This window comes from Corvus kubaryi, unplaced genomic scaffold (assembly GCF_017639235.1).
Source record: "Corvus kubaryi isolate FWS band 111438036 unplaced genomic scaffold, C.kubaryi_AGA036_p1.0 37395, whole genome shotgun sequence".
Taxonomy (NCBI): Eukaryota; Metazoa; Chordata; class Aves; order Passeriformes; family Corvidae; genus Corvus; species Corvus kubaryi.
Genome location: NW_024581134.1, coordinates 102,198 through 128,243, shown reverse-complemented (window position 1 = coordinate 128,243; position 26,046 = coordinate 102,198). Strand labels below are relative to the sequence as shown.

General features: G+C 44.9%; 1 protein-coding gene across 5 annotated transcripts in view; it reads left to right on the top strand.

Annotated features, from left to right (window-relative positions):
• PASD1 (PAS domain containing repressor 1) overlaps positions 1–26,046 on the top strand; it is a 103,591-nt gene that overhangs the window by 37,995 nt on the left and 39,550 nt on the right. For 2 of the 5 annotated variants that reach the window (XM_042039955.1, XM_042039951.1), the window contains exon 1: positions 11,204–11,391. The exons of 2 other annotated variants lie outside the window; for them this stretch is intronic. The gene's annotated coding sequence lies outside the window, so the exon portion shown is untranslated. Of the gene's footprint in view, positions 1–11,203; positions 11,392–26,046 lie in introns of those variants that run through there. One more of the 5 variants, XM_042039956.1, reaches the window with a different exon arrangement.

Here is a 26,046-nt window from a genome sequence, read left to right as displayed (position 1 = left end):
CTCCTTGCTCTCTTCTAATGTAAAGGTCATGTTTTTAATCTCCTTTGGTCCCATCACTGGAGGCCCCTGGGCTCTCAGCACCATCACCAGATGCATTGAGGAGTGACTGCAGTGCCCACGCAGGGCCCACTTGGGAGCACCCAGAAACCGCAGGGTGGTGAGACACAGAGAGCTGTGCTTGCTGAGGGTTTATGAAAGGCACATGCAACAAGAACAGCCTGTTCCTTTCTCATCTTTATAGATGAAAGGGTAACCTGGCCCCTAGAATGAAATACTGATTTTTAGTGAAAAAAATCATTGGGGCTTCTTATCATTTTAAGTATTTCAACCCGTCTGCAGCTCATTGTACTAGTTCTCATACCTCAGCCATTCTTAAGAGGCTTCTTCAATCTGATAAGACTTTGTTCACAAGAAGTTACATATTTATTTACTGAGGAGAGGACAGCCAGAAGGGTTTCTGAGCAGATACAAACGCATGTACAGTTAGGCTGAGACTCTGAGAATAGCTTGTGTAACAACATGACTGATGGACAGGTAACATTTAGTCAGCCACCTGCTTGGGGAGTTAGGATGGAGAGCACTTTGCCCAGCACTTTCTGAGGCATGGAAATCACACAGGCTGCTCCGCCAGGGTTTATGGGTGTACATAATGACAGGCAGTCGTTATGTACAAGTCCTCAGCATAGAGGTGGAAAAAACCCAACCCTTCAATCTGAACAAAGGCCTGAAGTCACTGTTAATTCTTTGCAAAATTTACCACCCCCACAAGCAGGAAGGGTTAAAGACACCAATCAGGCAAAACTGTCTTGGCCATCAAGGCCACCATATTCAACTGAAATATCCAGGTGATTTATATGGTCCTGTTACTCATTCAGGGCCACATAAGAGCAGTGTTTTCCAAGATGCTGTTACAGGATATGTTGGCTCCTTGCAGAACATATTGGAGTCCACATCTTAAGAAACAATTTAAAGTAAAATACAAAAAAAAAAAAAAAAAAAGGAAAGGAAACTATTGCCTCCATATGCAAGGGGAAATTAATTTAATTATGGAATGAAACTTCTATGCAGCACTGCCAAAAGGGCAAACAACTGAGAACTTAACTAAAAGGAGAAAATTGTCAGTCTTTCAGCGCATAACCATTTTGTTCTGAACAGCAATAATTATGGAAATGGGCAGAAGACTGTTTCACTGATGATAAATCTACAACATGTCAAGCAATACTTGAAGATTCATATTTAATTACTGTGACTACGCAAATTAAACAGTGGAAAAAAGTTGTCAATGCTGTTTTTTAAAGTAGGGAAATAGATCCAAAGCCAAAAGCAACATCGTTAACGTCGGTAACTCAAAGAGAGAGAGTTTCCCTCTAGGCTAAATTTTGTGATAAAGGAGAGATGTCACTTATTATGCACTTTTGAACATGTCTGGCAAGATTAAGAGGTAAATAGCCAGAATAATTATTGTCTGGGTTGGTAATGGTTTTCTCAGTCACATATTTACTCCAAGCACATTCTTGGTGTTCCAGGTTACTCATAACTCTTGATCACAATTTGTTGTTTTCTTTTTTTTTCCCCTCCAGAAATTATATTAAGGCACCTAACTTTAGAAAACTCCATGCTCCACAAGTGGACCGGGCATGGCAGGGCTTCAATGAGTTCTTAGGGTAAAATAAGTACAACCTGGCCACCCAAACTGGTGGCATTTGCTCGCCCTGTGTCACTGGCTGTGCCTGTTGGGGAGCAGCACGAGGTTTGGCATGAGGAAGGCCATCTGCCAAAGGGCAGTGCAGGCTTGCAGGGTGCTTGGAGCTGCAGGTTGACCAGGATGAACACAGCAAAGACAGCGTGTGCTCTATTTTAATGTGCACAGCTCTGATCAGCAGCAGCATGCACAGCTCCTCTATGTGAATGGGGGAAGATGTTTTCAGAAGCATCTTCTGGAACAAAATGCCACAGGGAGTGCAATCCTTTCTCTGCAGAGGTCTGGCTGGCACAGGGAATGCCCTCCATGCCCAGACTGCCTACAGTGTCCAGCAGTCATGCAGCCACCCAGCTGCACCCCAAACCAGGGGTCAAGGAGATCACTGTGGCATGTTGTTCCTGTCTAATCAGAGGTACAGATGCACTGGGATCACTGAAGTTTTCCCCAGCAGCTGTTCTGCCCTGATGGTGCAGATTTTGGCTTCAGAGTTCATCCCACCTTTTTGCAGTGAGAGCCATGCTCCTGTCACTGGCCCGAGTGATGTGGGTGCAAACACCAGTCCTGATCCTACTGCTCTGTGGGGACTCATGTGAATTTTTTTTGCCTGAATTGCTCATCTGGAAAATAAACAGAGAAGTTTTTTGTAGAGATTACCTTTGCAAAGTGCTTTCAGATGTATTACTGAAAGGGGTATGTAAGAACCAAGTAACAAATAGTATTAGACACAAGGAAATATTCCACAAGGAAAGTGCAGAAGAATTAACCACTGTGCCTGAAAAACACACACTGAATTGCTCTCAAGGACACAGAGTTTTGTAGGATGTATGAATGGGAGTGGTTCCTTTGGAAGATGCTCTGTGTGAAGTGGATTATGTGCTACACTCTGCTGCAGTTGTCATGGCAAGTATTCATATTTCCCATGGCAACAGGACCATCAATTTTTTATGCAGTAAATAACTGCATAAAAAGCTACATTTAGTGACCAGGGCACGAGTTAATTCTCTCATCAGCATGCTTTGCTTCAGCCCTCTTATGGAGATGAAACACTCCACTGAAAAGCAAGTGTTTCCTTCAGCGTGTGACAGGTTTCCTCTTCATGGTTTCATTATGATTCACCCACCAGTTGCTGTGCTAGTGACACTATCTGTGCCGGGTATGTGGTACTGCATGGTGTCTGAATTCACTGAGGGAGATGATGACAGGGCAGCAAACCCACAGTGAGTGCTGCTTTTGTAGTGCTCTGTGCAAGTGCTGTCTAATGCAGGTCACCCAAAGCGCTGCCACTGAAAGGACTGAAGCTCTAGAAGAAACAATGCACTTTTAAAAATTTATTTTTGGAGTCTCTTGATGTTGTTTTTCCTCAGTTGAAATGACTTATTCTGCAAACTAGCACCACCACCAGGGTTAAGGGCAGGCAGATGTATTAAATGGACAAGGGAAGGATGAAAACTCAGGGAAACTAGATGTCACTATGACAGCAATGATGGTCCAAAGAAGGAAGCCTTTTGCTTTATTGAAAAGAAATTTGTTGTAAGCTAGCATTTTCCTAAAAGTGGTTTGCAGTGCTCTGAGAGCCATCAGGCTCTTTTCTGCAGAACTATATTGTTTGCATACTGTGCTGAAATTTAAAAAAAAACAAAAACAAAGAAAAACAAAAACAAAGAAAAAACCAAAACAAACAGGACAACAAAAACCAAACAAAAACAAACAAACAAAAAAACCCACCAAAAACAAACAAAACCCCCACCAAACCCAAAATCTAAAATAACCCACACCCACACCACAAACCTCATCAGGCTCATCTGGCTGCCTGCAAATGTGCTGGGAAGGTGCTGCTTGGCTTGCCAGACAAGATGGATGCTGTCCCGGAATAAGACATAAGAGGAGGTTTCTTAACGAGGACAGAACCAGAAACTGTTTCTAAGACAGTTGGGGTGCAGTGAAGGTTTGGGGTCAGGATGAGAAGTGTGGCAGTACATAACTGCCCACATGATCACCACCATATCTGGGCCAAGTAAAAAGCCAAGTCCAAAGACCAAAAATGCAATCCATTTTTCACAGGTCTTACTTCTGCAAAACACTTCCTGAGTTTCATGAAAACATGTTCACTAGAGAGCTCCCCTCTCCAATCCCAGCTTCTCATTCACAAGCCCTGACCAAAACTGATCTTGATATTTCCATTTGGATGAGGAAATTCCAACTGTCTCATATACTCATCTTCTACAGACACACAAAAATGCCATCATTTAGAGCTGCATAATGGAACCTGATTTCCCCAGGTTATTCAGAGGTTCATTTCCTCTTATTAGGGATGACTTTTTGCAACACTGCTTGTAGACAAAATCTGTCACATAATACTCGTTTCCAGTATAATAATCAATTCACTGATGGTGTTCAGCACCTCCCCTGTGCCTGGAAAAACCATGTGCTTTTCTGTGAGTAGAGAGTGCAGTAACATCCCATGCAGTTCTGAATAACTTTGGCACATTTCAGTATCATTTTGGGGTAAAACACAGTTCTAAAATCTCATAGACTTGCAATTTAGCTTGCTTTTGTTTGGGTATGAGCAGAGTGGCACAGCCTCAGCAGCATGTGAGGCTTTCAGTCCATGTCCATCCTGCTCCCTGGGCAAATTCTCTATTGAATATCAGTCCACCTGTTTTATGCATTGATGAAATTATCTAGAAAGTTTCTGTGTTTTTAAAAAAGGCAGAAGGAAAACAGTGGAAATTACCCAAGAACCCTGTTAACTTTGGTGCACCTGGGATGAAGGACACACCTTTTCTGTGTATCCTGAAAGACCATTAAGGGAGGTGTTTGGAGAGTTCTGCCCTGGGGCGTGTGCTCCAGGCTTCTGTCCTTTCCAGTGTTGTCAGTTGTTGTGTTGTCATTGGTCCCTCAAGACCATCAGGCTGCTTAGTTCTTCTAAAGAACCACCGGCACAGTTTGAGCTTAAAATGCCACTGCTTGACATTTATAATCCGACTGTCAAACTATGCCTGGTCTTTCCACAGTGGTTGTTTGAGGTGAGCAAGTTTGCATGGTGTCAGCTACATACACAGATGGATTTGCATAGTTTTCTCAGTCTTTGCCAATCAGGGTGTGGTAGAAGTGTCAACCCCACCATCTTCTCAACACAAATGCCCTGTCTGCTTCCTGCTGCATCCTTATCCATCTTCAATAGTCTTGATTTTAATGTCTTCTTGTACAGAGCTGGGAAAGGGCCACTCAGGTCACTTGGTCATGAAAAGGAAGATTTTGCTTTCCTTACAAAGTGAAATCAGCAGTAGCTTCTCTCAGCACCCCACTGCAGGTGGTTCTGCAGAGGGAAGGTTTTCCCACCAGCAAGGCTGCGCAGGGGGCGAGTGGGGCTGCTGCAAATGCCTGTGAGTCACAGCCATCCTAATGCCACTTTCCGACCCAATTTTGGGAGGAGATTAGGGTATATCTGGGAGCCCTCTGGCCACAGCCCAATCCAGGCAAAACAGAGGAGGAGGATGGCAGTAGCTGGGAGACAGACGGGGAGGTATGGACAGAGGCAGCTCCTGTACCAGCACAGCCTTCACAACAAGCATGTCTTTGTCACCCACATGTAAAACCTGGGTGTCTTCTCAGACCCTGGCTTGTAGTAGGAAGTCCAGGTGACAAGGGCAACTTTCCATCTGCCATGTTTGGCCAGGAGCCCATTGGGTTTTGTCTTGGAGTCAGCAGTTGCTGCTCTAATCCAAGATGTTGAAAACTCTGTGAGATGATGATGTTACCTTTGCATGTGCCCTAAGTAAAGCCCCAAGAGGGAAGGAATAGTTGACCTGCACAATTCCCAACTGCTGTGTATGGCATCAAGTAACTAAGAATGGACAAGCACCAGCGAGAAGCTTTAAAGCGTTACCAGCTCGTAGGAATAAAGCTCAGCATCAGCATAAGCATTAATAGGAAATATCCATGGTTATCAATGTGGATTTAATGTGCTAAGTAGTAACCACTGTGATTTATTAGGAAGGATGCACTTGCAGATGATGGACAGTAATTCTGCACTGACTTGTTTGTTCCTCCTCTGTGCTTCTTACATGGGCAATACTGCAGCTGTTGCCGTTGCCTGGTACTCCCTCTGCTCATTCATCCTCTGCCTGCTGAATTCAGGGGGATTTGGGCCTTTAACATAATTATTATTAAGTTTCTATTTTATGTCCCTGTTCAAGAGGCCCCTTGGTAGCTGATTAACTTAATCAGAGGTGACTTAGCCCATATTTAAATGCAGCAGTCTGAATTTGTCTTCAGCACAGTCTCCAGAAGATATGAACTAAGCATCAAAGAAAATTAATTCATAGGTACTTTATCCTGTGGGATCAAGCTAAAATGTGGTCAAAGAGCTTTAGCTTTAGCTTGTATGCTCTCATGAAAGGATATGGGCAGAAGAAGGCAGCCATGCTCTTGTTTGTGCAAGTTTCCCCCCCTCCCTTCTTTGAATTAGGCAGAATAACAGATCACAAGAATACTTATCAGAGAATATTTTACTGCAGTTAAGAGAGAACACTTTTTCCTTTACAAAAATAATTATTATTTTTGGAAGTATGATCAGCCACATGAAAAGTATTCTTTAAGCTTTTTCTGGGCCAAAAATATGACTTGAGCACGTCTCAGCTTTTCAAATAAATACATTCATTTATCTGGCCATGGTATTACTCCAGCACAAGGAAATACAGGGCCTTAAATACACACAAAATTTAGGTACTACTATTGCCTCTAAAAGAACCATCTTAAACCATTTTCTACAAAATAAGGTGCTGGATGATGGAAATTAAAATATTCCAGTTGGTTCTCAAAAGCCTAGATGGAATTTTGTCCTAAGTGGTGATTAACTCATTCATGTATGTTCCTAATCCTTCTAAGCAGTTGCATAAATATTCCAAGTGGCCCTCGAAGATGCTGGGTAGGAGAGTAGCTCATTTCAGCCCACACGGATGCAAGATCTTATGCTAGGGGGGAAATCCTGTTCACACTGGAGTAAATGTGGTTTTTCTTCTGCCTTTAATGGCGTTTCCGTTCCTTTTTCTGAACTTAATTGAGAATGGGATTTCACCCATCTCCTCACATGACTGTGCCTCAAACCTGAATTCTAGCTTTGAGTCTTTTTAAATGGGAAAAATTAAGGTGAAACTAAATAAGCCCAGAGAATAGATCCATCTCCAGATGGAGAAGGACTCTGATAAGTGTTGGGTGTTTCCTGAAGCAGACATGTGCTCTAAGCAAACAGTCCCTGCAGCGCTCCAGGTGCTGGGGAAGCAGCTGTGTCACCTGACTGCACTGCTCTTACAGGTGGGCAGCATTGTCCCTGGCCAAAGGGCCCTTCCTTCTCCCACCACAAACACAGGGGATGTTTGGGATGAGGAGAAGGTCATAATAACCCAGAAGGGAAAATGCACTGCTATTTCCAGGAATTTTCAGTGAAACTTCAAACTTCACAAAGATAAGGCTAGATAAGGAGGTGCAGGGACAGAGTTCACACAGGCAAACTCTTGGGCAGTGTATTTTTATATTGCAAGTAAGTGAGACGAAAATATTCCGTAAGTTTTTTCTATATTCTTTGCATTAAATCCAATAATTAGTTATTCATCTCCCAGCTTTGATTTTGTTAAATAACCAATACCCTAATTCAGAGGCAAGAATTTAATCCATAGAAAATTCTGTCCTTGGAGAAGATCAAAGTGAGTCCCGTGGTGTTAAGCACACACCTACAGCACTTGATCCTGAAAAAAAAATTAGGTGCGTGTTTCAATCAGCCTATCCCTTCTTACTGGTTCCCATGCATTAACCTAAGCCTCTGTGGGAGCATTTTTGGTGCCAGGATCAAGGACCTGTGGAGATGTCACACAGGAGAGCAGGGCTCTGAAAAGGTAGCAAGCAAACAGGTGAGAACCCCAGCAGGCTGTGATGGCAATGCCTCCTCATTCCTCTGCACCTACCAACGCTACAGGAAGAGACTGAAAGTCTCTGGGCGACATAAATACGCTCGATAAGCTCGTACAGAGAACACAAAGGTGAAATGGCCCTGCTTATCAGGCACAATTAAAATGAATAGAGGATGACTAATAAAGAGGCAGTTTAAAATCTTTACATGACACGGTGTCAAGGCAACAGTGTTGTGCAATAGCACTGACACAATTAACACTGTGTCCCTGCCTTGGGCAGAGCCGGGAACGGGGCTCCCGCCGGCCTCGCCCGCACGCTCCCATGGCGAGCGCTGGGTGGGCTCTGCCGCTCCAGCTCTCCGCTCCCTGCCGCATCCCAGAGCCACCGCGGAACCTGCGCAGAAACAGCCACTTCGGACCAAGGCAAGGGTGCTTTTTCCACTTTGTCATCTCTGCTCCTCTCTTTCCTTTTAGTTTGCGTGATCCCAAGCCTCACGGTTACTACTGTGTGAAAAGGGAAAAACATCACGTTGAATTTCTGGGCACACTCAGAAGGGAGTGGAGGGAGACAAGGCTGAGGTGCCTGATCCTGAACCGGGACTGGTTATTGACTTAGCACTGAGCAATGCGAGCATTTCCTGGGTAGGAGTTTTTGCAGTGTGTAATTTAAAAGCTAGTTTGGACAACCCTTTGCTCGGGATAATAGATGGTAAATTCGAGTGTGATCTTCCAAAATACAGCCCAAGGTGTCCTTCTAGTTCTTCATTTAATTATGTTGCTCTTTAGTGGTGCCTGTCAGGCTGCAGGATTCCCCAGTCCACTGGGCGAGTGCAGCAGGGACAGGCTGGGTTTTATATACATATATATAATTTGTATATACATGTATGTATGTATTTTTATATAAATATACACATAGATACAATATAGATATACTTCTACTCACACACAAGAATATATATAAAAACATGCAAGAATATATATGAGAACAACAGAGAAAAATTTTTTTCTTTGATGTTCGTATTTTCTGACCAAAACCAGCTCTCTCTCGGTTTTATTGCTGCTGGGATGTCTTTGCAATGCAACACTGTCAAAAACTAACAATATAAACGAATTTGAGGCTATGCCAACTATTGCTGAGCACAGCCAAAGCTGCCCAACACCACAACTTGCTGAACAATGTGTGAATTCTGTGGTGGCAGAAATGTCTGTTTCCCTGTTCTTTCTTAACTTTTGGAAAGATCTTGGTGGAAAGTGTGTTATTCTAAATGAGATAAATAAATTAATTGATATGAAGATTCCTTCACCATTGCTCCGGGAGGAAGGGCCCCTGTATGTGCCAAGCCTGCTGGCTCTACCTACCAGGGGCTGCAGGAGAGTTGATTTATATAAATCATATAAACTTCATATAAAACATGATTTCTGGTCAGCAAATAATGTTTTTTATCAGGTAAAGTGGTATTTCTGAACGGTTTGCTTTATTAGAAGGCAGTATTGATGCTGTTTCCTGTGCCTGCCAGGCCTGTGGGATAGGGGGTGGCCATGGAATTGTCCCAGCAGTGCTAGCACCCCTGGCCAGCTGCCAGCACAACTCAGGGCAATGGCTGTGGCACTTGTACCTTGAGGGGAAACCTACCCCAACCTCTTTGGGGCCACATCCTGCCTGCCTGCACTTCCCACCCATCCGTCTGTGGGTGCTTAATCTTAAAATGCCTTAGTCACAGAGTTCGTGTTCTCATCATTCCTCACCTACTTCCCCAAATGTGTATCTCCATGCCCGTGTAGGGAGGCAGTGGCATCCCCTCGGTGCTGGTCACTGTTGTGACAGGGCTGCACTGCAGGCTGCAGAGACACCTTAACCCGAGTAAAAGTGGGGAGAAACACTGCATTTGATACCTATTTGTATCTCACCTGACACTGAGCAGGAAAGATTTTTACCACATGAATGAGGGAAGGGTTGCTGTGTTTCACATGATGAGGCCATGCCTCAAAAACCCACTCTAAGTGAGAAAAAGAGGTTTGCTATTTGTGGCAGGCAGCACAACCACGCTACTTTCTTTGCCTCCGATAAGAAAGCAAATAAGAAATATTAACTGCGTGCAAAGGTGCCCTTTTACTTGTCCTCATCAATAACAGCTGATGTTCCTCAGGGTTATTGCTGTAACAACGTCACTTCCCTTTCCTCACTGGCATCAGGTTTATATTAAAAACCTCACAGCAAAGTCTTTTGTCCACTGTCCCCTTTGTGGTTCTGCTTTTGTCCCCCGTACTGTGCTTTGGGGCACTGGCACGTGTGGGGATGGGGCCGTGCAGGCTGCCTGCGTGCCTGCCCCTTTCCTCCAGCAGAACGAGGGCTGGGAGAGGAACAGGAATTTTGGCTGAGCAAAGAAAGCCAGCGGTGAGGATGCCAGCTGTGGGAAAGGGCTACTATGCAGTAAGGTGCTCCCAGAGGGAGCAGACCTCCCAGCACTGCATAGGTTAAGGAGCAATTTTCCAAGAGGAGCTGAACGGGGGGGGGCGGGAAGCACCCAAAAAAATTAACTTGTTGGTAAGGGAGTGCACTCAGTTTTGGAAGCTGCTTGGAGCAGCCCGGGACCGGAGTCAGGGACCCAGCGATGTTCCCCCAAGTCGCTCCAACTGTGGCATCAACCAGTGGCTTCCCACCGTAGCACTGGTCCCCTTCTGGCAGTGTCTTGAGAAGAGGAAGGGACTTCAGAACAGCCTTGATGCCCCAGCTTTGGCACCTACTGCTTCCAGATGCAAGACGAGCATAAACCAAACTCTGGCGATGGGCAGGAACACATGGTACGACTGAGCAGCGACCCCAGCCCGACTGTCCGGCGGCACCGCGGCAGGGTCGGCGGGACCCGCTGCTCCTGCCGGCGGCTGCGGCTCCGCGCCCGCAGCTGGGCACGGCTATAGTCGCGGGAAGGGGAAAGGAGCTGCCCGCTGTCCTTGGAGAGGAGGGTAAATAGTTACAGTGGAGAAAGGGAATCAAAAAAACCCCAAAAAAACGATGAGGAAGGAAGCGGCAAATGTTCAATGGGTGACTCACGGTACGGGATGACTAATCCCGTCAGGGCACAGCTCGTGCCGCGCAGGGAATCGGTGCCGCGCGCCTCGTGGGGAGCGCAGAGCGGCCGCGGGACCCGTCGGGGCGGCCGGGGCCGGGCCTCGCTCCGCTGCGCGCAGCGCCCGGCGACAGCTGCGCACGGAGGGAGGATGAGCCGGTCCCGGCAGAACTTCGCGGCCGAGGCCACCCGGCGGCCGGTGCCCGCGGATCGGCGGCGGTGACCTACTTTCCGCCGGCTCCTCTCGGCGCACAGCACCGCCGCTGCCCGCGCCACCTGCACGGCCCCGCCCGGGCCCCGCGCCCGCGGAGGTGCGCTCCTCCCTGCGCGCTCCTCCCGTGCGCTCCGCCCCGCGCCCGCGCTCTGCCCGCGCTCTGCCCGCGAGTGCCGGCGGCGGCGGGGCGGGGGAGCAGCGCGCCTGTGCAGTGCCGGGGGGCCGGGCCCAGCCCGCCGCGTTACACAACCGGCCGCCGCCACAGCCGAGTTTCACAAGTCCCGCCGCGGCTGCCCGCAGCCCGCGCCCCCCGTGCGCCCACCCCCGCGCCGCGTCGCGCATCGCCGGCACTGCCCCCCGCCCTGCCCGCGCTCATGCCATGTCACCGCCGGGCAGCGGGACCCCGCGGCGAGCGGTAACCCCTGTCGCCGGGGGGGCACCGCGCCGGGGCTGGGCATGGCACTGAGAGCGGCTCCGGGACGCGCATCCTCCTAGACGGTACGTACGCCCGCGGGGACCGCGAACCCTGCCGGGGGGAGGGGGGCGGTCCCCGCACTTGCAGCCGGCGGGGAGCGGGGCAGCCCGGGTAAAGCCCCCGCTGCAGGGCCGGTACGCGGCACTCGCCGCTCCGCGCTGCCCTCGTCGGACACTGCCAGGACGGTCCCAGGTAAGTTCTGAAAAGGAAAACTGACAGCCGCAAGTCTTCTGATTTTTTGCTTAAAAAATCCGTGTTCGGTCAGGATGGGCACAGGACGCAGCGCAGGATGTCCGGGGGTCTCTGGCCGTAGACGGCAGGCGGGAAGGGGACTCCGGGACAGGGATGCAGGAGCGCGGCGCACGCCGAGGCTGGGCATCGACATCCCTGTCCCTCAGCGCCCACGGACCCGGGCGCATGGAGCGGCTCGGGAGTAGCCACGGGCTGAGCGCAGCTGAGAGCTGCGGTGATTTGGTTTTGGGGAAAACCGATTTTCTGGACACTGAAATGGGTCTGATCGCAGTCTTCTCGTTTTGTCTTGAAGTTTCGTCGTTCAAGGATTGTGTTTGGCTGAAAAGAGCGTGGAGAAAAACCTCCGAAATGAGTCTTGAACCTAAAGATAGCATCTGAAATCCAGATTGAAAAGTCACTCTTCCCACCACGGTTGTTGTGTCATTTGATTTTACAGAATGTTTATATTATAAGTGGGAAATTAAGAAGGCTTTGAAAGTCCCTCATATGTTTCAGCCATGGATTTGTGAATGATAACTCCATGCCTTGCCTTGGTCCTTAGTGGAAGAAATTGTGAAGTGATTGTTCTTGGTAGCTTGCACTGGAAGCACAGGTCGGAGCTGAGCCCTGTGTGATTCATCAGTGAGGTGTCACACGCGCTTTGGAGAGCTCTAGTCCTTTGTGAAGTGCCACAGTCCCCGAAGGCAGGAGGCTCCTGAGCCATCGCAGAGCAGGTCCGGTAGATTTTGGAGAAGTCCAGCATGTCAGTCCCTTTTTGGGGACAGAACTGGCATCCAAGTGCCAGCTACCTCTGATTCCTGAATGAAGTTGTCTCCTTCAGCAGGGGAGTGGCCCCGGAGATAATGTCCCTGAAATCAAAGGTGTTAAAATGCCCCATGCCTTACCTGCCTGGGAGGGTGCAGGATCATCCGGGGAGGGCAGGGTTATTTATTAGCTGAAGTTTATTTTGCTGTGTGCAGTGAAAGCTGCGGTGCTGATTTCACTAGAGGGATGAGACGTTCTGGTGTAGACATGAGAAGATGTTAGGAGTCACTTCCTTCATTTTTGAGCAGAATGCCGGTGGCTCCCCTGTCCTTATTTTGCTGGATCACTGCTGGCTAATCCCTAGCTCTGGAAATGGGAATTTGCCTGAAAGAGACAGCTCGCTCTTCATGAGTTTGATATGTAGGGTTTACAGTTCTCACAGATCTAACGGATGTTGTGTGAAGCAGCAGACAGTTTCAAGAGTACGCAGTGTGAAGCCCTGGTACTGAATGTCTGACAACGTGGTGTTTTGGTTGGGAATTTGTGTAATTTTTATAAGCTTCCTAGGCTGCAACCCTTCACCATAGTTACTCAGTCAGAAAAATACATTTGGATTTTGGGTTTTTTAGAAACTGTAACTAAAAAAAAAAAAAATATAGATCATTCTCCCGTAATGTGCTAATCAGAGTAAGCCAGTGTGTCAGTGCTGCATCAGGGAGGACCAGAGCCCTGGCACTGATGTGCCAGAACAATGGCACTCGGGGCTCTGCGGCTGATGGAGCCCTGACAAACGCAGCAGGCACTAATGAGGACAGGAGGCTCCAGAGAAAGCCAAAAGTTGAAATTTGTGTGGAAGGGAGGCATTCGTATCTCTTGGGCTAAACATGTTTACTACCTAATCTTTAGAATTATTCTGGAAGAGGTAATAGGAAAAATGCAAATGGCTTTAGGAGTGGTTGCTTGCTGCTCACTTATCCTGATCATTCCAAGCTGTGGACTACAGTTACTTGATTTAGAGGAAAAAGTAAAATTGGTTTGAAATTTTTTTTATAAAATTGCAAACTTCAGTAAGATATGTGATGGTTCCTGGCTTTTAGCCACTGAGACTATATCTGTATTAATTATTTTTCTGGTTTAAGACATACATCAAGTACACAAAAATAGCTCAGAGTTAAAGATTAAAATTAGCAAATGAGTAGTTCATAATTAAAGTCTCATGATGGAGGAAGTGGCATTACATTGCAGAGATACTGATGTCAAATCCAACTTCTGCTCATTAGTAGTATCAAAATATTGGTAGAATGTCTTTACAGTTTGGAGCCAGGGCTTGTCTATGCACAGAAGTTGCTTTGTTTTGTCCTAAATTACGCAACCTCCCAAGATTCACATGTAATGGTACAAAGGTTTTAATGCCAACATAGCTCACTCTTTCAAGACTGGAGAAATAAGCTATGTGCCTATATCAGAACAACTGAATTCAGGCTTGTACTGGAACAGTTATGGATCCCAGTGAAGTAATGTGGCTTTAAACAGAATAGTAAAACTTATAAAAACCAAAATAGTATGAAGCAGTGTTTTCTGATATTATTGAAATGATACACCTCTCTATCACTTCAGTTCCAAATCTCTGTTAGGGAAGTCAGGCAGGTACAACAACTGCATTTATTTGTTAGGACCTGGATGACACCCTTCTTTTGGGCGAGTCCTGGCTCAGCTGGGCTCATACTCTGCTCAATGTCCTGCTGCAGCAGCAGCTCTGTGCCTGCCAGTACAGTCCTGGTGATGGGCTTGCCTGGCTGCAGCTCCACCAGCTCTGTCCCATCCTCAGCCCAGGCTGAGGCCATTCCTTTTTTTCCTTGTTTCACTGCTACTTTTGGTGTGGCACAGTGTGACTTCTTGCTCTGTGGCCCATAAACTGAAGGAGCAATGTCCCTGTAGAAAAGTCCTACAAGGCCCTATTTATTGTTACTCCAGTCTCACTTAAGCCCGGGTTTAAGGGAGGCTGACGTGGTGGTAGGCCCCAACAAGCACTCTGTGCACATCTGGGCTTGCTGGCTGCACATCTGCCCAGCCTCAGAATCACCAGATTCAGTCAAACCACAAAGGTGTGTGCAGTTAATGAGAGAGTTTGACCTACTTCATATTCCTTTATTGGCTTTGGCCTTGTCTACATGGGGAGATTACACCAATTTAGTTTAAGTCTGTTTTTAAAGTGATTTGATTAACCTGATGTGACCTTGTGTAAGGACATTCTTATTTTGGTTCAAATGAGCTTATTTGGGTTCAACCAAAACCTGCACTTAGTCAATTTGCACAGAACCGAAATTAGATGTGCCTAAACTGGAAGGGGAACTGATGTCTCTAAATAATGACACAACTTTCTCATGAAAGCAGAACCTTCTGTAGAATCTGGAACAGAATGTAATTACTGACAAATCTGCAGGCAAGTGAAAGCTATTCATAGCAAAGTTTTCAAAAAACCCAGAGAAAACAGGCAAAACTTAAATATCTTAGTGAGACAAATGAAGAGGTGCCAATAATCCCACTCCTGGAATACTGAAAGCAGTGGCACAAGGCTTGCATAGCTTGTAGCAAGGCTCTCCCGTTGCTCTTCAGATGCCAAAGAGGGCAGGCATTTGTGTCCTTTAGAGAGAGTCCATAGAGAGTCAGAAAATAAAAAAGCAATGCAGGAAATGTTAGCCCAGCTGGTTTGAACGTCTCATGACGTATTTTGTAGGAAAGAATAATTAGACATGGAAATAATGAGGAAGCAGGCTAAATTACAACACGATTTTATCAAAGATGGATTGTGCTAGACTAATCTAGCATCTTTTTCATATAACAGATTATTTAGATGGGGTAGGGCAGGAATGTAATTTATCTAAAGCTAAGCATTTGATAACCATGCCCCACAGGATATTATGGCTTAAAATGAAGATGGTGGTTCAAGGCAAGAATTGAAAGGTGGAAAAGAACCTGGCCAAAGAAAAGATACAACCTTTGCATGCAAATAAATTTGTCTGAATGGAAAGAGGTATTCAGAGAAAGTCATCAGGATGGAGGGAGGTTGGTGGTGTTGCTCCCTCAGGACCAGACTGTGAGATGTGTGCAAGGTCTGGGTGTGTGCCCAGGAGCTGTGTGGGATGACAAAAACTTGGGAGATATTGTCAATACAGAGGAGGATCAGGTTATCATATGAAAGGAGTTTAGATGACTTTGTTGATTGGGAGTGATAGACATAAAATGGCATTTAATAGTGCTGAGTGCAAAGTCATGTAAAGTTGTAAGCATGGAGACCAGTAACAAGAATTTCCAGTGTGAAATAGGAGCTCATCAGTTGTCCATGACAGAAGGGAGAGATGTGGATGCACTGGCTGCTCAGGAGATACCTGGGAGCAAGCACTGAGATACAGCTGGGAAGGGGACCACTGTCATCCTTGGATACCAAAGGAAAATGATATGAGAAATTCAGGGAAATGTGATATGATCATCGTACAGATTATCATACAGGGTGTCAATACAAGAGCTTTCCATTGCTTGTGGAGCAGCCCACTGGCATTTTGCATAGTTCTGGATACCCTTGTCAAGAAAATGTTAAATTACAACAGGAGGAGGGCTACAGATGTGGTTACACAAACAGACCATCTGTGGTACAAAGTGAGGTTAAAGAGCATCATTTGTTTAGCTCTGGCCAGGTGAACCAGCAAAGGGACAGGCTACATTGGGGTATTTTACATACAATTGGCACTATATAGCAAGGGGGCAGAAAAAAACAAGCTAAAAAGATAGTATCTGCAGGAGGTCAAATTGTCTTAAGTTGGTCATGAATAAATTTGGGTGGGGAATTAGAAGAAAGCTTGTAGCTGCCCAGGGATTGAAGTTGCATAAGAGTCTTTCAATTAGGGTAGTTTTGAGATAGATCTTGATAATCTTATGAAAGAGATTATACAATTAAATTAGAGTTCCCGGAGATAGGAAATTACATTTGCAGAGTTAATTCTTTGGTCTGCAGTGTAGTCATATTTTTAATGTATACTTGAAAGGAGAATGGACCTGGTTTGTTTACACTTTTAACCCCATGTGTCAAGGCTTCTGCTGTTTTCTTGGGAGTTGAGGGAAGAAATAATTTTTTCTGTTCCTGCAGGTTTGAATATTTTTCCTCCCATATCTGCCTTCCTTTCAAGCACTAGACATCGAAAATGTACAGTGCAGACTCCATGTAGCATTAGACAGGCACAATTGCCTGCAGATTTTTCTGGCATGCTCTCTGGTTCAACCTGTTCATCAGATTTTGGGCCAGAGACATTTTTCCTTCAGACTGTGTTGCCAGTAACCATATTATACTTCATGGTGTATTTTCTGGGATCTGGATTTTCTGTTGCTGGCGTTAATGAACTCTGTGTGGCTCCAAGGACTTGCAGTACTGGCAGTGATCTTCACCTCCCCTTTGCTGTGTCACAGCGCGGTTTAATCTTGCATGCTTCTGATATGTATCATAAGTTTATTATATGACATGAGGATGTGTTCTCGGGCTTCTGGTGCTCCTTGGCAGGTTGAAGAGATGTTGTTAAGCAGCTATTAACAGCATTGTTTTCAAAGACTGGAGTGATGGGTTGGTGTTCCCTTTTAACCTGATATTCCTAAAATAAATTGGAAACCTGGACTTAGTATCAGCTCTGCTCTGTTGCTGATCAGAGCAAATTTCTCCAAATCACGCAGGATAAAATCTAGAAGAAAGAAGTGACTGCTGACCATTAGTGATGAATTAGTAACTTTAGAAACACAGTTGGTTACTGGAAAGTTGAGTGTATGATGTCCGTCTTATTACAAGAAAGAGAGAAGGGAATAAATAAAAAAAAGACAGAAATTAAGCAGGCAAGGAGGAAGGAAAACAGCTCAACTTAGCCTGCAGCAGAGATCACCTACCTGCCAGTTTGCTTGTAAAGGGAAATTGAAATATTGAAAAACAGCAGCGCCAATGAGGGTAACACTGAAATGGTAGAAGAGGAAGTATGTTAACCAAACTCCATGGAGCTGTTGAAATGCATTGAATCATCTGACTGACTTGTATTCTTACGCAAACACAATTGTACAATTGATTAATTTGTCGACATGCCTTTAGTGCATAACGCTATGGTAACCGAGAGGCTGCTAAACATTGCCGCGGGAACACTGCAAAACATCTTTCCTTGGGAGAGAGGGAGGGAGGCAGAGCGAGACCTTGGAGCTCTGGCCTTGGAGGACTGATGCACGCCACAAACACGCACACAAACGCACACACCTGAGCAGTTGGAATTGGGCTCCTGTTGCAGGCGGTGGAAGGTGAGCATCGGGCGGTTTGCTGGCCATGCACATGTTCTGGGTGTGATCAAAGAGGTGACCTTGGATGACAACTGCCTTCAACGCTTTTGCTACCTGATCTTTGCACAGCTGATGGACTGGGGACAGCTATACCACCCTCCTGCTGGATCCCTGTCACCTGGTGTCCTGAGCAGGCAGGGACAGCAAAGGATTTGGTCTTCCCTGCACCACTGTCCCACTGCATGGAGGGCTCTGCCACCCTGCACATCACCTTCCATCAGCTTCTGGGATCTCAGTCCTTCAGGACTGCTCTGCAGGGGCCTGTCGTGTGAAATAGAAACATAAAACTTTTCAGTTTTACACCCAGTTCCCAGGTCTTGGCTGGCTGCTGTGTGGTACCTGCACTTGTACCTGCACTTGTTACCTGCACTGTTCTCTGTGCCCTGGCTCTGGGCAGAGGCTTCAGCCTCCCTGTACCCAGCAGCAGTGTCACAGCTCAGCAGACACCTGTGCTGGGCCTCTGTCTCTCCCCGTGATTATGGATTATTCTGAGTTGGAAGGAACCCACAAGGATCATTGAGGTGTCCCCCCCTCACCTATAAGTAAATGTGAGGTGCTTTGTTGAGTGTCAGCTATAGACAGATTAATTAATTGATTGACTAATAGATAAATGCAGAGATATTTGTAGGTGTGTTTATTCTTGTTTACAAACTGCCCAAGCCTAGGCAAGATTGTCGAGTATGTAGCAATGGCAGGAATCATATCCATAAAAATGCTGATCTCCTCTCTTGCTTCATCTGTTCAGCCCACAAACACACGCATACACACATGCTTAAAAGAAATTAATAAGGTTTGTTGGTTTTCTTCTGGGCTCAGCCTACTTTAATCTTGGTTTAATGCACAGCACCGTGCAACACATTGCTTCCGGACAATAAAGTTTTGATCATAAACAACACACTCAATAAACCATTTTTTGGGGTAATTAATGAGCAACAGATGAGCTGATAAGAGCTCCCGTTGCCGATAGGTATTTTGCATAGACATGGCAGCATTATAGGAAGATTTTCAAGCCAGTACAGAGGCTTTATCTGAAGGGGATGAGATAAACCCCTGGCCCTGATAAAGACAAAGGTTGAACTTCCACCAGCTTCTTTGTGGGGACCTCTCCCAAAGTATCAGCTGAGGAGAAAAATGAATGTCCCTGGGAGTCAGTCCTTGAGTTTAGGCTGTTCAAAGCTCTGCTGCACAAACTGCAAATAGGTGTTTATGCATAGAGGAGGATGCTGTGTGTTTGGTCCGCTGGTGGCTTGTCACAGCAAAGGCAGCAATTAGGGAGGCTCTAATAGCTGGGGAGGGTTACACCCCTTGGTGAGGAAGTTTGACCATAAACCTGTTTGTCCTGTCTCTGAGTGCAGTGTACACTGGCTTGATTTACAGTAACTTTAAAATATTCACTCTGATCAAACTGCTTCCAATCAAATTTTATTAAGTGATGTGTTAAGTGTGTGTGTTAAGTGAGTCACATAAGGCAAAAAGGTGGGACTTGGGTTGACTCCACTACTGATGTGTATATTAAAGATGAGTATTAACAGTTTGCCTTTTCTCTTAAATAGAATAATTCTAATGGCTTCCTTTTGGGGCAGGCTTTCCATGGCAAGGGCACAGCAGGAAGTATTAATAAAACAAACTCTTTGTGCAAATCTTAACACCTACGTTTTCTGTTTAATTTCGCTTATGCAGAGGGCTGAGCCTTCTCATTAGTGGAGACAATGTGTCAACACAGGAAAAGTGAGTTAGTGTATTTTCTTTCGGTCATAAACTCTGGGGTTAACCTCCCACACGGCAGCAGTGATGTGGAGCTGTGTAATTGCAGGGAGAGCTTACGCTGGCCCTTGAGCGCCAGTCCTGGGACAGACAATTCTTATTGCTCATTCTGCTGCAGCATGGACTTCTGAGAAAGCACCTTCTCACCTGAGGCATCTTCACATCTCATGGGACTTGGCCTTTCAACGGCAAGACCTCCTGGTATCTGTGTCTCACTGGGACTGGAGCTGAAGTCCATTATTTGGGGAAGTTTGTACAACTCAGGGAGCCTTGCTGAGAATTATGTTACATGGGAAAATTGACTGCAATTCTGTTTCGACTCTCTGGAAATCATTCAGAGTGTGTAAGGAGAGGCTCCCAGAAAAAGGTTGTTAGAAGGAAGGTGTATATGATTCTGCAATAGTCCTGGTATATTGTCTGGAAAGGGCAAAGATCCATTGCCTAAAATGGGAGAAGAATAAAAAATAGTGGACTAAAATTGTCACTAAACCATTTGTAAACCTGAAATGAGGCTGAGTCAGAACTTTGTCTTATCTAGGGCACATGTTTTGAATCTGGAGCTGAATTCCTTATATTGGATATATTCATAGTTAAAAAGGCAAGGAGTGTTAGAATGGAGTCTGGAGTGTTAGAATGATTAGTTTGTCAGTAGTAGGCTGTTGTCAGTAGAGCAGAATTTCTGTTTTCACTTGAGGGATAAAAAAAAAGACTAATGCAGACAAGAGCAACTTCTGTATTTTGATTTTTTTTGAAGGAAAGCATGTGAATATTAATAAATGATCCAGCTGGGATAGCATCTTTCTTAAAAATTGTCCTTAGAGATAGTGTATTATATTAACAAACATGAATTTAGTTGTACAGTAAGTAAAATTTTATAAATATAAATCATCAACTTATTTCAAAAGTTGCTGTGCTGAGGAAACTGTTCTGGGATTTTCCAATATAGTCTCGTTTGAATTGTTTGAATAAGAAGATATATTGGTGAATAAATCAGATAATGAGCTGCTTTACATAGAAGGCATAATGCCTATTTATGATGTATAGAAGTCCTAAGAGAGATGAATTTCCAGTTTAATCTTCTTTGGATTGTGTTTGAAATCTACTTTTATGCAGCATTTCTGACTGTTTCAGAGATTACTCTTCAGACACTTACATAGACTTCATTTCTATTTGAATTACGGCTCTACAAGGTTGTTTGCAGGCAAATGTGCATTAACTTCACTTGTTTTTCAGTCCCTTGACCTTGTAGTAAAAGCCAAAAGTTTTCTTCTGACCTAGTTGCTCTTTTCAGAACTTAGGAAGCCCAGTTTTCAACCTTACCAGAAGGAGCAGTAATAGAGACCAACTCTTTTTTTATTGGAATCTTTGGCACAATGTGGCAGCTGACCTGAGAGGGATGAAGATTTCTCCCTTGCTCTTGCAGAAATAAAGAGTATATTAAGATAAATACTTCTTTTTCCTACTTTTTTTGGTAAGTTCTTTTGACAAATTTCCTGTGGAAAAGAGGATTGTCAGATGAATAGGTTAGCTAAACATTAGATTTCTCTCTCTAATAGTGCATTGCCATTGACTCTTTACCCATGAAACAGCTTTTATTTGAGGAAAAATGTGTAATTTATTTTTGTCTTTCCTGACATGAGCATCATGGTTTATGAGGATATCATGTCAATCAGCTTTATTAGCAGCTTGTTTTTCTCACAACCTTGCAATGCTTGCAGCAGCTTCCATCAAAGGGCCCCAATGGGGAAACACTGGTGAAAGGATGACATGCAACCCTGGAGTGTGGTGGAGCAGGATTGCTGCTCTGCATAAAGAGAGCCAGCATCTGGGAGATATTAAAAACTTTTGATAGGGATAGGAAGATAATTCTCAAGATAATTCTGTGTCAAGCTCTACTGTAGCTTCTGTCTCCTACCGGGCTTCCCAAGCCCTGGGTCACAAGGTTAGAGAAAACTGTGGGCTGATTGTGTCATCCTTCACCGGCAGATGAAGCAGAGCTTCCCCATTGCATTCAACCACCACCAGACCCAGAGAGGCTGTCGTCACCCTCCCATTAAGGATGATGGTTTCTAAAACATTAACATTCATGTCAGGTCTAGATAGGGATCAGCAGAGGCTTAAATCATTGTCAGGAACAGATGTGAGATACCTAATCAGTTATTTCCTAAGGAAAATGAGTTTGATTGCATGAATAGTTGTAAATATTTCATTCAGCAGTTCAGCTACTACAGCAATGGTAAACAAGCCTCTGAGGCTGAAGAGAAGCATTTTGAGGCACTGTACTTGATTTCTTATTCATTTTAACGTCAGTGTAGAATAAAGAAGTTTAGGTACTTTGGATTACATTTTGTGACAGCACTGATCGTAACCAGGGGCTCACTTTGAAGACAGCCAAAGAGAATCATTGAAAGGTTTGGGTTGGAAGGGACCTTAAAGATCATCAAATTCCAACCTCTCTGCCATGGGCAGGGACACCTTCCACCAGACCAGGTTGCTCAGGGCTGCACCCAACCTGGTCTCAGACACTTCCAGGGATGGGCATCCACAGCTTCTTTGGGCAACCTGTGCCAGGGCCTCACCACCCTCACAGTGAAGGATTCCCTCCTAACATCTAATCTAAATCTAATCTCTTTTAGTTTAAAAACATTCCCCCTTGTCCTATATGATTATGTAAAAAGTCACTCTCCCTCTTTTTTATAAGCTCCCTTTAGTCTTTGAATGCCACAATGAGGTCTCCCCAGAGCCATCTCTTCTCCAGGCTGGACAACCCCAGCTCTCCCAGCCTGTCTCCATAGCAGAGCTGCTCCAGCCCTCATCATTTTTGCGGCCCTTCTCTGGACTTCCTGGAGCAGGTCCACATCTTTCTTGTGCTGAGGACCCCAGAGCTGAATGCAGAACTCCAGGTGGGGTTTCATGAGGGCAGAGTAGAGGGGGAGAATCACAGTCCTTTACATCCCTAACCCTGATAAACATGGCCAGCTCAGTCCTGGTTTACAGTGTGCAGCGTTTGTCCTCAGGATGAGCACAAAGCTGGAGATTCTGCCACTGGGAGATGTTCATGGCACCAGAGTAAATTCTGGCTTTGAGAGGAACATGACAGCCTGAGCACCCATCCTCTGCCTTGGCTTTGCACTGCCCAGTTGGTGCCAAGCTGTGGTGGTGAGCACAGCTCGTGTGTGCTGGCTGAGCCAGGATAAGGTGTTCTGTGCCCCTTCGGGCAGTGGCTCTCATATCTCTGCTGGCTCTTTGAAGTACTCGCTCTACGTAAGCAATAGTTAAGGACACAGCTTTAATGTCTTGTTTGTTTTGCACTTCTCACTTGTTAAAAACAAAACCGAAATAAATTGGAAGAAACTTTGGCATTAAATCAGGGTGGGTGCAATACCAATTTTGAAGTAGATAAGAGTTTCACCACTGATCTCTTGCAGAAAGGCTGATGAGAGGAAGGAAAGGAAGGAGGAAGTTAGCTTTTCTCTCTGCCTAATTGAATGTTTTCTCTGTTTGAGTTTCGGTTAAACTACTGTGTAGTTTGCTTGTGATTTTTAGCAGATGTGCATGTAAGCAGTGCACTAAGGAAGGAGGCTGGGAGTACAGATGATGTTTGCCTCTCAAACAGTGTGGAATTCTGAGGAAACTGGGACTGCCAGCTAAAGGTCATGGGCATTTTTAACTTCTGCTGCTGGGCTCATGCTCCTGCGTAGATGTTTGTCAGGAATCTCGCTGGCCTTGGTGGTATTACACAGTCAGATTATCACAGAAATAAGATCCATGTGGTTTTTATGCATGTACATTACAGTGTGATTCCTTTCTTCAGCTGATTTTAATGCGTATTTTCTCAGCCAGCCTAATTTTGTTCTGTTGAAGACAGTAACAGACATTGTTAGTATATGGTTATACAGTTTAAAGTACTTTTGTCATTAAAGCCCTAGGTAAAAAACTCATGTTTACCCTAATTTTGGAAAACACAAATCTGTTTTCACCCAAGAATTGCACAGATAGTTAAAAATAGAGACATGTGCCAATGGATCTGGCTAAATGAAGGGCCAAGCTCTAAATGCTCTTTTCACTCTGTCCCAGGTGAAATATGTTCTCACACTGCAGCCTTTTCAGCTCTCTTACTTGAAAACCAGGGACCAGAGGTGTCAAAGGTTCAGATCCACCATCTTTGTCACATCCATACAGCCAGGATTGCTGAGCAGGATGGCAGTGTCCACTGCTACTGCCATTGACTTGCTTAAGTAGAGGAGAATTATCCTTTGAGAGAGAGGGACCCATGTATTTCATTTAATGGTCGTACTGGAGTCATGATTTTGAACTGATACTAGGAGGATTCTTAGTACTGGACTATTGAAGATGTGAAATAAATTATATTTTAAAATATTCAGTGTGCTTGCACAATGGCAATAACCCATGGACAGAATTTAGGTGTCCAGGAAAACACATATGTCCTTAATATCAAGGATGCCCATCCTTGAGGAACATGACCAGTTCTCTGTCCTGCAGCCTCCCTCTGCCCTGAGGAGGGGATTTCCATGAGAAATCCCCCTGTCCATCCTGCAGGGGGGACGAGGGACCCTGCACCCTGCAGCACTGGTCAGAGCAGCTGAAGAGGCCAGAGCCTCTTTGAGGGCATGGCAGCAGAAATGTTGCTGTTTGATCCGTTCCCTTTCCCCTGACCTCTGTGTTTAATCAAATCTTTTTTACATTAATTTTATCTGGGAGGGACACATCTTTTCTGGTCTTCAATAGTTAAAAAAAAAACCCTCCAAGAAAATCCCCAAAGTGAATTGGACATTCAGCCATGCTGAGTCATACTTTGTTATTATGGCTGATTATCCAGTCAGCCATGCAAATAAACTGCAAGGGGAAAAAAAAGATGTGTGTGAATAGCTTATCTACGACAGAATGAGGCCTTGGGTCTTTGTGCATAGTATGTGTAACAATAATGACCTAGTATGAAAGTGTTCCAATGACTGGCATATTTGCAGTCTAAAAAAGATAAGAAAGTAATGACAGAGAGATCTGTGGATGTTTATCTTCTCTTTTCTTCTTCCTGAAGGAAAGTTTTACTTTCTCATTACATTTCTAGTGCATATTCATGGTACCATGCAAGATGACGAATATGATTGCAGTTAATTGTTTAAATATTCCTTTATTCCCAAAGCTTTCAAAACAAATAACCATCTTTTGAGGAGCTAGTTGAGAAGTGATGTGGGCAAGATAATGCAAAAGAGAATATTGGATGTGAAGTTAAAAGTGCCTCAGAAAAGAGAAGGAGAACTGTGTGGGGGTGTTTTAAAAAAAGGTGTAAAAACCCCAGTTACATTATTACCAATACCAGTTATATTATTAGCAATACCAGCATAAGCAGCAACAATTCTTCTTGAAAAAAACTTGTAAACTTCAATAGTACAAATCCATCCTTGGTGTACCAGAGAAGGAATTACAGTTGGGTCAACATCTTTTCTGTTGCATAAGTCTTCTAGTGTTACTTAATGCAAATACTACAAATGAGTACGACTTTGTCCAAAATACACTTGCTGACTATATTTATCATCTGTCTTCTTCATAGTAAACAAGAATAGACATCTGTGGAGAAGGTCTGGTAGCCACAGAAAATATTTTGCATCACAGTCTCTAAGTGGTGCCATTTTGAGCTATTCTCAGCTCAAAGAGCCGTTCTTTAGGGCAGCTGGAACACAAATGTATATTTGGTGTTTGGGCCCCTTTGCCACTGTGTTATATATTTGTAATGCAGGGAGTAAAACACTGGATGGAAAAGTGCCACTTCAAGACACCTGTGAGTGATTTTGGAAATTGTGAGTAATGAAGTGGGTTTTCTCACAATAATGCTCAAGTCTAGCCCTTAATCATGCACTTGAAACAAGTGGGCCCAGACCTTATGAAAGGTGTTTACTTACTCAGCTTTAAGGCACAGGCCAAGAAATAACTTGATCGGATTAGCCGAGTTTGAATAGGAACAGCAGCAAATAGAATCAAATGAGTGTGAACAATGCTGCTGTGCTCTCTATTAGAAAAATATCTGCCAGCTGCCATTGCAGAGAATAATCCTGCAAGATGCTGACACCTCCAGTTTGCATTGCCTGAGGGAACTGGACCAGGGCACTTCAGGCGTGCAGCTCCCATTACTCACCTTAGCCGAACAATGTTTTTTCTCTGAAATCCTACTTTTCCCTGTTATATAAAGGCTGCCTCTTTTCCACCTCCTCCTTCTTGAAAGGCCCTTGACACTTACAGGGACTGAGTGCATTGCTGGTTATTCTCAGCTGCAAGATTACAGAGATGGCAGCGGTCAGGTCAGTGGGGCATGAACACGGCTCAGCTGGAGAGCAGATGTGAGCAGATCATTTAAGGAAAGCAGCTGAAATTCTGGGAGCCAAATGAGGATAACACAAATTTTGAAATCTAAGTGCTTTGTTTAAATTCCTTTTGACTTAGGTGCACATTATAGCTGGAATGCTCCAGAATTAAACACACCAAGAGGGTAAGGAAGTTTCTTATGCTTGAACTTGAATGCATGAAGCCAAAGATGTAAA